Here is an 11,987-nt window from a genome sequence, read left to right on the forward strand (position 1 = left end):
GTTGCATGGGTATGTATATGTATGCGCGTGGGTGTGTATATGTGTGCACATGGGTGCGTATGTGGGGGGGGTGTATATGTGTGTGTGTGGGTGTGTATGTGGGGGGAGGTGTATATATGTGTGCATGTGGGTCTGTGTATGTGGGCACGTGGGGGTGTATGTGGGGGCGTGTATATGTATAACACATGGGTGTGTATGTGTGTGCGTGTGTGTGCAGGGGGTGTATATGTGTGTCGCATGGGTGTGTATATGTATGCACGTGGGTGTGTATATGTGTGCGCATGGGTGCGTATGTGGGGGGTGTATATGTGTGTGCATGTGGGTGTGTATGTGTGTGCGTGGGTGTGGGGGGGGTGTATATGTGGGTGTGTATGTGGGGGGGCGTATATGTGTATGTGTATGGCTGTGTATATGTGTGAGCGTAGGTGCGCGTGCTCTCACCCAAGTGTGAGTGAGGGAGAGTCACAAACTTGACGACTGTTTCCCTGTGATAGTTGGCTTCTCCCAAGTCCACCTGTATTTTTCTGGAAAAGCATCTATGTCACCCAAACTTTAGAACGCACAGACCTGAACAAAATAGTCTTTGTGGTTGTTTTTCATTTCCTTGTGTCTAGGGTTATCTCCTTATCATTTCTTTATTTTGTGTCTCTTTTCTTCCTTCTTGGTTAGGTTAGCTAAGCTAACAGGTTTTTTTTTTATTATTATTATCTTCCTCTTTTTAAAGAATGAGCTTTCGGGTGTATTTACTGATCCTACAATTTGTTGTTGATCCATTTCTTCTTTAATTCTTACCCCACCCTTTTGTCACTTAACTTGGCGGTTCGTTTTGGTTCTTCTTGAGTCAGATGCCTCATTAAATTATTTTCACCTTTTCTTGTCAATATAAGCAAGGGTATGAACTTGCATCGGAGCACTATAGATCCCATAATTTCTGATATGTAGTCTAAAAGCTTAATTCTCAGGCCGGCTCTGCCCGGGCAGCGTGTGACTCTTGACCTTGAGGTTGTGAGTTCGAGCCGCACCTTTTGTGTAGAGATTACTTAAAAATAAAGTGTTAAGCGGTGCCTGGGTGGCTCAGTCGGTTAAGCGTCCGACTTCAGCTCAGGTCACGATCTCACGGTCTGTGAGTTCGAGCCCCGCGTCAGGCTCTGGGCTGATGGCTCAGAGCCTGGAGCCTGTTTCCGATTCTGTGTCTCCCTCCCTCTCTGCCCCTCCCCCGTTCATGCTCTGTCTCTCTCTGTCTCAAAAATAAACGTTTAAAAAAAATTAAAAAAAAACCTTGATTTTCAAACTGTGACACACGCTCTGCTACTCAAGTATGGAGTGGGTCTGTGGCACTGATTCCTTCACTCCTTTGGCGAAGAAACAGGGACAATGACAGTCAGCGCAGAGATCTGCGGAGCAGTTTTCTGGCGGTCACAGTCAAGGTCACCTGAGCTGTGCGATGTGGCAGATGCGTGGCTGGAGGGACGCGAGCCCCTGGCGTGGCCCCCGGGGCTGCGGCGGAGGAGCCTCGGGCCCTGTTTCCCTGGTACCGTTCCGTGGCTGATCTTGAAGTTTCTCTGCGGTTTCTCCGCACGGCTGTTCCAGGGAGTCTGCAGTTTTTTCAAGTGTTTCAAGCACGCGGGTCCATCTGCCTGTGAGCCCAGAGCCACAGAGCTGGGGTGAAGCAGGCTCGAGCGGGCGCAGCCAGAGGGAACCCCCCAGTCCCAGCCCCCCACACCCTCCTGTACCCGAAACAGGGACGCGCCCTCTGTTTCCGGTGGGAGGTCCAAGGCAGACACAGCTTCTCCACCTGTTTAACGCAGGCCGCCCCGCACACCCCGCTCGGACCCCACCGCCTCACGGGCGTGGAGACCAGGCGCCCACGTAGCCACCGACCCTGGACCCAAAATGGCAGCTTTTTTGGAACTGCTCAAAAAGAAACGTCAACTGAGTGCATTTAAGGATTTTATCGGGTTTCTTCAATGATTCCTGAGTTGGGCGGCGTCCCACCCAGCAGACAGGAAGGCGCTCGACGGGCCGGACGCGATGGAAAACTTAGAGGCGGACGAGCAGGTTACGGTAGCCAAAGGCGGGTTGGTGGGTCGCTCTTCTTCAGGGGACGGTGGGGGCCGATCAGATGACCTACCCCGCGCGGGCTGGGCGGTTCCCGCTTCACTGCTGTAAGGATCCATTTCTGGCGGAGACTTGCCTGTCGTCAGGCCTCGGGTTGGCGATGCGGGGCTTAGCGTGAGCGACTCCAGTCTGGGCCCGTTGTCTTGTTTTTACAGAACCTTGCAGGAAGGTGACTTGGGGGCCCTCTCTCCTGATGGGTCTCCAGTGTGGGAGGGGCTCACTGCCTCCCCCACCCACTGGGACCTGAGGACGTTGCCCGCTGTAGTCGGTAGAGCTGGTGGGCTGATGGCTTTCCCCTTCAGGCCCCGGTCTGAGGATGAGAACAAGCAGGAGGATTCCCAGAGGGGTTTTCATTGTGCGCAAAGCACAAGGCAAGGAGAACCTTCCAGAACTGCAGCTCTCCCCTCACTGTCCCCACAGCAGGATTTGGTGGAAGAAGCAGCCAAACTCAGACATCATCCGTGGAAAATGTCCCGCAAACAGGAGACATCTGCTGGCACACTTCTGGCGGGGGGCGGGGGGGGCGCTCCGCATGGCCCCAGCCCCACCCTGGGGAGAGAGGTCTTTGGGTCACGGCCCAGTTCTTTCGGCAGAAACATCTGGGAAGAAGAGAGATGCTTCCAGGAGGCCCTGGCAGGATGGGACCCCCAGGAGGGTGTCAGGGCCATGGACACCTGCACAGTCTGGAGCGGGCACTCGGTCACCTGTGCCGGGCATCGTGCCTAACGCACGGCTCCAGGCCTGCTGTGGGCATTAGGGTGGAGAGCAGGCCCCTGTGGGCAGGGCGGACACACGGGTGGGCGATGGGGTGCGCTTTCCGAGGGCCCAAGCCTGAGCAAGGCCCTGCTGTCACCTCTCCCCACTGACGAGGCCAGATGCCCCCAGGACCGCCCCCCGCCCCCAGCTCAGGAGCCCCCAGGCCTGGCCTAGAGCACCACACTTGGTGTCCTGCACCCACCGCCTGTTTGAGGAGGCCCCAAATAGTTCCCTGTGTGTTCGAGTCTCCTAACCCCTGCCCCCTGCTTGGGGACCCCTGCTCTGACCTGGGCAGCTGCCCTGGACCCGTCGGGGCAGGCAGGCAGCCTGGCACTCTCGGGGAAGGGGGACCATCCATCCGGGACAGGCCCGCCTGGGAGGGCGGACCCGTGGGGCTGTCGTCCAGGGGGTCTGGAGGTGGGGGAGGGGCAGACGGGGCCCTTCTGCTCCCGAGCAGAGGGCCTGGTGGTGGCAAAGTGGGGAGAAGCGGCCCGAAGGAGGCTTGTTCAGTGGAGGACAGGGCTGACCTTGCAGGGAGAGCGGGGGTGCGGTGTGGTTCTAACCAACTGGCTGCACAGGAGAGCCTCACAGGGCGATGGCCCCGGGAGACAGTGCCCCCGCGGTCCCAGAGCTCTGGCACTTTGTCCTCTCCCAGTGACGTGGGGGCGGGGGGGGGGGAGGTTCCCTCCGTTGTCGGCCGCTCCGAGGGTGTGGGACATGCGCACCAGCCGTGCCCTGGCTCCTGTCTGCAGAACCTCAGAGATCCCTTCTGGTGGTTCACTGCCCCTCCCCCAGAGAGTTAAAGTTTACTATCAAAAATGTATTTGGAGGGAAAGTCAGGAAAAAGTCACTGTTCCTTAGACAATTCTAATTCTTACTCAAGAGGCCTTTGATCTGAAGAAGGAGGAGAAATAAGCCTGTCAATTCCAGCAAGTTCTCTGCCTCAGAGTGGATGGTCACCCTGCCCTGCCCTTCCCCCTGCCCCCCACCCAGGGCCCTGGGTCTCTGTGCTGCCGGGGGTGGATGGCACGCTCTCCCTCTGGGTGCACCTGACAGGTGGGGGCAGGTGGGGACACCTGTCTCTCTGTTGCTTTGTCCACTGTCACCTGCGGCTGAAAGACTGGAGGGAAAGACGTTCTGTGTTCCAGAACAACAGAGATGAGACTCAGCCACAACGACCCCGGACAGAGGCTCCCCCACGGCGGCAGGGGTGACTGGCCAGCACTGTCTCCCACACCTCGGGGCACCTGCCCTCTAACGAGCACGGTGGCCTTCTCTGGCCGGGACCCGGACTTCCCATGGGTCCAGCCACCTGTGGGAGCCTCAGGTGTCGCGGGAACCTTGTACCCACACGGGGCGGACACCTGCCTGGACACGGCTTCCAGCCTGACCATGTTTAGAACCACAGCACTTCCAAAAGAAACAGAAATGTGCGCCCCCCCCCCCCCGCCTGAAGAGACCATGTGTCCTACACATAAGGTGCCGTCCACCCAGGACAATGCCCAACAAAGAAGTCCGTGTGGGAGCCACCAGATGCTGGGGATGGGGAGGAGTCCCCTGAGGACCCAGGTACCCTCTTTGGGATTCATGCAAAGTCCGTGGTCCCACTTGCAGGAGCTGCTGAGACGCCGTCACTTGTCTTTGTTGTACGAGGTCGGCCAGCCCCAGCTCTGGGTGAAGATGGACAACTGGAGACCTGAGCTTCCTCTCTCGCTCCTTCCTTGACGCTGCTCAGGGGACCAGACAGGTGGCAAAAGCCTGAGTCCACAGCCACGGTGGTCCCAGTGACCTCTCTTCATTCCCAATTTACGTGGTGTCTCTGGGATTGTGCCTCCGGTGTGAATAGTGGCCAACCCCAATCCTGCCCAGGTCCGGGCCGGGGGCAGGCGGGGAGGGAGACGCTGGGTCCTCCTCTGGACCTGGCCCCTTTCTGTCTCCCGTCCAGTGGGCGTGGCCCCTGGGAGCAGCCTCACACCTGCTGACCCAGACTCACTCACCCCTGTCCTGGGCCCACCTTAGAGGACAAAGTGCTGTGTGGCAGAGGGGGCTGGCATGTCCGTGGGAGGGGGGCAGACGGGCCAGGCTCGGGGGGCCTGACGGGTGGGGCACGCGGGCTCTCCCGGAGCTCAGCCTTGTCCCAGAGACTTCGGTCTCAGCGCTCTCTGGGACGAGCAGGCAATGTCCCAGCAGAACGGGGCCGGTGCCGTGACTTCCGTGGGGCTGTCAGACGGCTCCTGAAGCCAGACGTGCCCAGGCTGCGGCTTCAAGGCTGCCTCTCAGCTTCTGGTCGGCACCATGCTGTGAACTCTGTATAAGTTTGGCAAACAAGTCACAGGCAGGTCACAGATGGCCCTGACTCCCAGGCGAGGGGCGCCCAGGCAGGGCTCTAGGACATCAGCCTTGAGGAAGAGCAGGCTGGAGCGTGTGCCGTGGGGATCTGGTGAGGCCGGGGAGACCCCGCAGTGGCCACTGCAGACCTCAACGAGGCAGGGGTGTCCCCAGCCTCCCAACGTTTGGACCAGGGGCCTCTGGCTTCACCCTCTCCCAAGAATGAACGGTTCTGGGGGGGGGGGGCGGTGCAGAGCCCCGAGTGCCCCCGGGGACTTCCCGTCAGCGTCTCCATCCAGCCTGACTGCCGCTACCTCTGGAGCTCTGGCCTTCAGTCCGCTGTCGCGTTCCCGCCTTGCGTTACCACCTGTCACGGTCGCCTAAGAGGCGAGGGGACGCTGGCTTCCAGTTGCCCGCGTCACTCAGATTTAGAGTTGGCAGATTTAACAAATCACACACATGCACAGAGAGGACACCCAGTCAAATTCGAATTTCAGATAAAACGTTACTTTTCAGTATAAATATGTCCCATAAAACACGGTCCTGACTCAAATGTTCGCACAGCTCATACTCATGCTAAAAACATTATTTGATGTTCACCTGAAATTCTAACTTAACGAGGTATCTTCTACTTTCCCAGCAGCACCGCTCAGAACCCAGCACCTTGCAAGGACTGGAGGGTGCGTTCCTGAAGACATCGGAAGGGCAGCCTCGTCCACAGAAAGACACGGTGGTCAGCGCGGAGGAAGCAGCACAGGAGATGTGAACAGGGGAGGCGGTAGGTGGAAAACAGTTTTTGAGAAGACATTTGGAACTCATGTATCCGTCAATAAAAGTGTGAGGAGATTTAAATAGCATACGCGCACCCTAGACAAGCTGAGGAAGTGTCAGCATCCATTGAACTTGGCAGGAGCGCAGGAGTGTTGGCGCCCTGGGTCACCGCGGCCATGCCCGGCCCCCGGGAGAAGCTTCCCCACGGGGCGCGTCCTCACAGGGGGAGGACCAGCCGCACAGACCGAGGCACAGAATCCACAGATCCTTTGGGGGGGAGAAAAAAAAATAAAAACAACACAAAACAGAAAGCGTTGCATAAAAATTCGAAAATAGGAATAAATGCAAAATATAAATAAACCACAAGTAGATACAAATACGTAAAATATAATAAGACCAGAGGCATATCAGTAAATGTTATGGGCCTGACACACACCTGCTGAATGCAAAAGACTGACATGGGACCACAAAGCAAAGTAGTTACCTGCTGTGAAAGCAGGACCCGTGACCACTTGAGTGACCCAGAGAGGTGGGACAGAAGAGAACAGGCCAGAGATAGAGTGTGTCCTGCCATCAGACAAGGTTAAGGTCGAATTAAGAAAGCATCAGTAAAAACAGTAGAGAGTATTCATAACAAGAAACTTTAATTCTGTCTCAGCTAATGATGGGCCAAGAAGGCGAACGTAAAATGTTATGTATCAGCTGGAGACTCCAATGGGGACCTATATCATATGCTGAGGATGGAGGAAAAAACTTTTGTCTCAAGTGCCTGTGGACATTCAAATACTGATCCCAAATGAGGTTCCCCCAAACCCCTCGAACAGTCCCCAAAGTAGAAAGAGTGCAGAGAACGTTGTCTGATCATGACAGCAAAATCAGACATCAAAACACAGCTACAGGGGTCAGTCGGTTAAGCGTCCTACTTCGGCTCAGGTCATGATCTCGTGGTCCGTGGGTTCGAGCCCCGCATTGGGCTCTGTGCTGACAGCTCAGCCTGCTTCAGATTCTGTGTCTCCCTCTCTCTCTCTCTGTCCCTCCCCTGCTCACACTCTGTCCATCTCTCTCTCAAAAATAAATAAACCTTAAAAAAATTTTTAGAAAAACCCACAACTACAAACAGCCTTACTAACCGAATAAAAACACCTGTGTCTCAAACAACTCTGAGATTCAAGAAGAAATCAAAACAAATTTATTAAATAGAGCATTTCAGAAATAACCAGAGGAAAAGTCATACACATTACAGCCAAAGACAGTCCTCTGAGGAAAAATATATTTAAGATTGTGAACCAAACAGAATATCAACCATCCAACTGAAGTTTTAGAAAGAATAACATTAACATAAAAGCACAAGAAAGGAACTTAAAAGCTAATAATAAAAATGATTGGAAAACAGAAGAACCAAAGAAATCCAATGCCAAGTTATCCTGTTGCCAATTAAGAAATGTCGAAAAAGCACAAATGTGCAAACTAATAAAGGATACAGGAGGAATCACTTACAGCACCTCGTTTATGTGGATGCTTTTCTAGGAAAATGTGAAGCAGGAGGGCACCCGGGAGGAAAAAGCCCTGTCAGTGGATCCGTCCCCATGGAAGACGCAGTGACCGTGACAGAAGGCTGTGCACCCTGAACCCTGACCCGACGTCACCAAGGGCAGGGCGCAGAATCTTCACGGAAAAGCTAACTCCATTGCTATTTCCAGGAGATTGGAGAAAAGGGAAGGATCTGCCACATTCTTGGATACAGAGACTCAATCTTACAAAGATATTAATTCTTTTAAACAGAATTAATAATTAATGCTATTTATTTATTTTTTTTTTAATTTTTTTTCAACGTTTATTTATTTTGGGGACAGAGAGAGACAGAGCATGAACGGGGGAGGGGCAGAGAGAGAGGGAGACACAGAATCGGAAACAGGCTCCAGGCTCCGAGCCATCAGCCCAGAGCCCGACGCGGGGCTCGAACTCGCGGACCGCGAGATCGTGACCTGGCTGAAGTCGGACGCTTAACCGACTGCGCCACCCAGGTGCCCCAATAATTAATGCTATTTAAACTGTCTCAGGGCGTAGAAGAAGAAGGAAATCTTCCAAATTATGTCCATTAAAGCAGAACATCGATATTTAATTTTGAATTAAAGGTAGCACAGAAATGAAAGCTCCGAACCAATCTTGGATGTGAATATCAATGTAAAAATCTAAAATAAATAAAATATTAGCCAGTAGAATCTAACAGAAAAGAAAAAGAAAAGAAAAGAAAAGAAAAGAAAAGAAAAGAAAAGAAAAGAAAAAAAAGAAAAGACAAGACCGTCCAGGTGGGCTCATCCTGGGAATTCAAAGGTAGCTTAACACTCAGACATTTTTTTCTTCTAAATCAACAAGTAACGAGCATCGATTAAAAAAAGCATGATTATTTCCAAAGTGCCTAAAAGGCATTTGATAAAATCCGGCATCCATTCTTGATTGAAAGCTCTAAGTTAATTAGGAAGAAATGAGCATTTGCCAGGATCCTAAGGAGAGACTATCGTTATTCTCATTAAGTCAGAAGCAAGACAGAGATGTTCAATATTACTTTGATACAATTTGATAAAGTAAAGGAATCAGAGGCATAAAGAGGGGGACAAAAAGGAAGTAAATTGGCTTTTGTTTCAGGAAGGCAGGGCCGTGTGCCTGGCCACTCCAGGGGCATGTTACAAACAGGAGGATTAAAAGGCCGGCTGCGAAATTACTCGTAACAATCCGCAGATGTCCTATGAAAACAGTGACCAGTTAAAAGCAATGTGGGAAAACGCCCCTGTTTGCCATAACCATGACAACACTGGCACTCGAGTCCCAGGAAGAAATCTGACAAGAAATAGGTTAGATATTCACAAAGAAAACTTTAAATGCTATTGAAGTTCAGAAGAAAAATAAAAGAAACTGCCATGTTCATAGAAAAGGCCAGTATCACAAAGATATTAATTCTCCCTAAATTAACCTGTAAACTTGATGTAATTCTAATAATAGTCCGTAAAAGGGTGTGTGTGTGTAAGAACTGATCAAGTTCGTTCTAAATTTTATTTTGACAAATACATATGCATTCAAAACATTCTGTAGCGAAGTCGAGGTTAGACCAGTCCTCCAGGGTAACAGACATTTTGTGAGGTCAGGACATTAGACTGTGTCCTGGGGCACGCACACAGCAGCAGGGCGACTGGCACATCCAGGGTCAGGCTGGAGGTGGCCCTGCCACCAGAGCTTGAGCGCCAGGCGGCCAGACCTCACTCCTACAGCAAATGGTCCTAGGGGAATCCACAAACGAAATAGAAAAGCTGAATGGGATGGGAAATTCCAGAAGAAAGCAGGAGAATGACAGACGTTTAGTCTGGTCGAAGTATGACACAAACTCAGACGATAAATGACCACAAAAAGACAGCCCGGAAACTTCAAAGTGAGAAAAATCCCACTGTAAGGGGGTGAACGGACAAAGGAACCCCTGAGGACACTTTGCAAAAGGCAGTGAGGGGAAGGCTGGTTTCCTGGTTAATGTCTACAAACCGGTCGGAAAGTGACCCTGCGCTGGCAGGAGCGTAGGCACGGGGGTCAGACCGGTGGTGCAGAAGGAAGAAGACGGAGCTGGGCCTGAGCCGAACTGTCCGCCAAGAAGAGAGAGGAAAACCCCGAGGTCAGGACCACACTGGTCACGTGTCTGCGTGGGAAGGACGGTGGTTTGGGGAGAAGGCGGACGGACCGAGGACACACACACGGCACCCCGGTGAGCAGGGCTGGCGGCGACCCCGGCCGGCCACACCCCCTCTGCCCAGAGCTTCCACACGCGGCCTGTGGCACTGGGTCCCCACCCCGCACCGCCCCCCGCCCCCGCCGGCGTCCCCACCCTGCCGTGCGTGCAGGGAAGAGGCGTCCACACCACCAGCGCGGCCGTTACCAACACGACTGGTTACACGGGACCCAATGCCGGTGCCTGCGTGGGTTCTGCCTCCCAAACCGGGCTGAGCCTGTCCCTTCTCGTGCCCCCAGTTCTGCCACTGCGCCCCAGATTACCGCCTCGCCCCTCCCCGGCCCTTCCTTCTGCTCCCACCCCAGCCCCCGTGTCCCACCACACGGGGTGGCCTCCATCCGGGGTTCAGAGAGCTCCCGCTTCCAGAAGGGACGGGGTCTGTAACACCTCACGGTGTCCTCGGAGCGGCCGCCGGGACAGGTGGGGGCAGGAGGTGCCTCCTTCTGCAGCCCCAGCTCCTCTAGGCCCGAGGCAGGACCCGGAAGGCACGCCACGCGGGGCAGGTGCTGGGGCCGCGGCCGGGGCGCTGAGGGGAGGAGGCGGCAGGCGCCCCGCCGGGCTCGGGCTCTGGAACCGGACCCGCGGGCCGCTAACACCTCGTGGGGCAGCTGCCGGCCACTCGCTCAGCCGCCACGCCCGAGTTTCTCCGTCTGTAGACCGGGGACGCTGGCCCTGCCCGGGGGGCCCTCTGAGGCCGGGGAGCGAGTCTGGGCTGGGTGGGGAGCACGCAGGTGGCGTTGGGACGCGCTGGTGCCCGGACCTCTGAACGGGGCTCCTGGGCTCAGTTGGCGAAGGTCCAGCTGCAAGGGCGCCTGCTCGGCTCCAGTGGCCCTGAGCATCTGCGTCCCCGGAGACCGCCCCTTCCTGGGTCCAGGGAAGAAAGAGCCTCCGCGGGGGCGCCGGCTGTGTGTCTGCAGCTGTCCCCTCTCCTCCAGCTCGCTGCCACCATTCACGGGCATTCGCCGTCCTCCCTCCCGGAGCCCCGACGCCGCAGGCAGCTGTTTGAATGCAGGCTCAGTCGGCTGTGACCGTGCTCGGCAATTTGATAGAAAGAAAAATGTCACGGTTGCGCTCACTGAAGCTGGGAACCCCTGGGACTGTCCCCCGAGAGCCCGCCGTCCTCACGCACAGACCACGGCCGCCTGCCCTCCAGGACCCCCAGAGGCACCACACACGCTCCCGGGGACGGGCTGCCCCGCGGCCCCCTGATGTCCTGGCACCGCCCCCTCCAGGCACCTGCCAGCCACGGAGCCCCTCGGGCCTGGGTCCCGCAGGCCAGCCCAGTGTGAGGACTGCCCCCTCCAAGGGGTGCCCAGAGGTCCTGTCCTCTCTTGGGTCAACGCCGTGACTGCTGGGCTGGGCTGCCACCCCGGCTGGTGGCCACGCCAGGGTGGGCATTGCTGGGGGGTTGGGAGCCACGGGCAGACCCACACAAGGAGGCGGGTGTCAAACAGGGAGCAGGGAACGTGCTGGCTAACGCCGCGGCCCCCCCCCCGACCCCACACCTGGAGGGCGGGACACGGGCAGGACACCCCGCATGCTGGTGACGTCTACGTGGCCCTGAGTGTCCCGAGGACAGGCACCAGGTAAGTCTCCCGACAGTCACAAGCAGGTAGCCACTCATGTGCAGATCGGTCAAGTTTCACGAGGGTCCTAGTCGGGAATTCCAGCTGACAGGGTCCCCTGTGGTGGAGGTGTCACTGGCCAACCACGGCAGATGCCCGTGGACCGGTGACCCTCGCCCTCTCCAGGTGGCCCACGTTGGGCTTCACTCACAGCAAGGACCCCGGGGGTCCTGAAGGGGCTTCCCCAGACGAAGACCCCGCTGGGGAGGGCACAGCCCCTCCCCAAGCCTGACACCCCGGCCTCTGGGTGGCAGGTCACTGGCCCTTTGGCCGAGGGGCACTGTGGATTCCTGTGTCTGCTCTCCACATCTGGGCAGTAAAATGAGGAAGTGCTCACCGGGTTCCGGAATCCTGGGGCCGCCTCCCTGCACTCAGGACCACTCGGGGTTCGCGGCCACATGGGCTCCCCCACAACCTCGTGGGGCTGCCGGTGGCTCCTCTCTGCCACCTGGACATGGGGTGTCCCTGCCTGGGGCTTGTGTCCACAGCCTGTCCCTGGGCTCCACCGCGGCCTGGCCACTGTGACCTTCCGAAAACAGCTCCTCACTGGACCCTGATGTGCGTGCCCAGCCCAGGCGACGGCCCCTCCCCGCACCCTCTCTGTCCAGTCCCCTCAG

The sequence above is a fragment of the Herpailurus yagouaroundi genome, unplaced genomic scaffold (genome assembly GCF_014898765.1).
Source record: "Herpailurus yagouaroundi ecotype Mexico unplaced genomic scaffold, PumYag 163, whole genome shotgun sequence".
Taxonomy (NCBI): Eukaryota; Metazoa; Chordata; class Mammalia; order Carnivora; family Felidae; genus Herpailurus; species Herpailurus yagouaroundi.